Raw genomic sequence first — 418 nt, forward strand, 5'->3', positions numbered from 1 at the left:
TTTATATTTAATTTAAGCTTTAAATTAAGCTGAAATATTGTAAGAGAAAAGAAAATATGCAACAATCACGCAAATAGTTTTTCAGATTCTAATTTATCATATTTTGTTAAAGTAAATATTCTAATATTTCAATGCGTTTGTTGTTAAATTATTGAAGGATGAATGAACAATATTGTTTATACAAAGTCAATTACTATTATGATCATAGAGTACTTTAATAGAATATTTTAATTATTAGAAATGAAATTGATTAGTAAAATATATATGATAATGAGTTGAAATACTGTTTAGAAATTAATTACAATATGAGCATTGTAATTAGATAGATAATTAGAAGAAGATAATAAAATTTAAAAAAAAAATATATATATAAGTTACGGTATGAGCCAGCTGTTATTTCGATGTCAGCTGACTGAGG

The sequence above is a fragment of the Halyomorpha halys genome, unplaced genomic scaffold (assembly GCF_000696795.3).
Source record: "Halyomorpha halys isolate HHAL.00 unplaced genomic scaffold, Hhal_1.1 Scaffold1677.1, whole genome shotgun sequence".
NCBI classification, from domain to species: domain Eukaryota; kingdom Metazoa; phylum Arthropoda; class Insecta; order Hemiptera; family Pentatomidae; genus Halyomorpha; species Halyomorpha halys.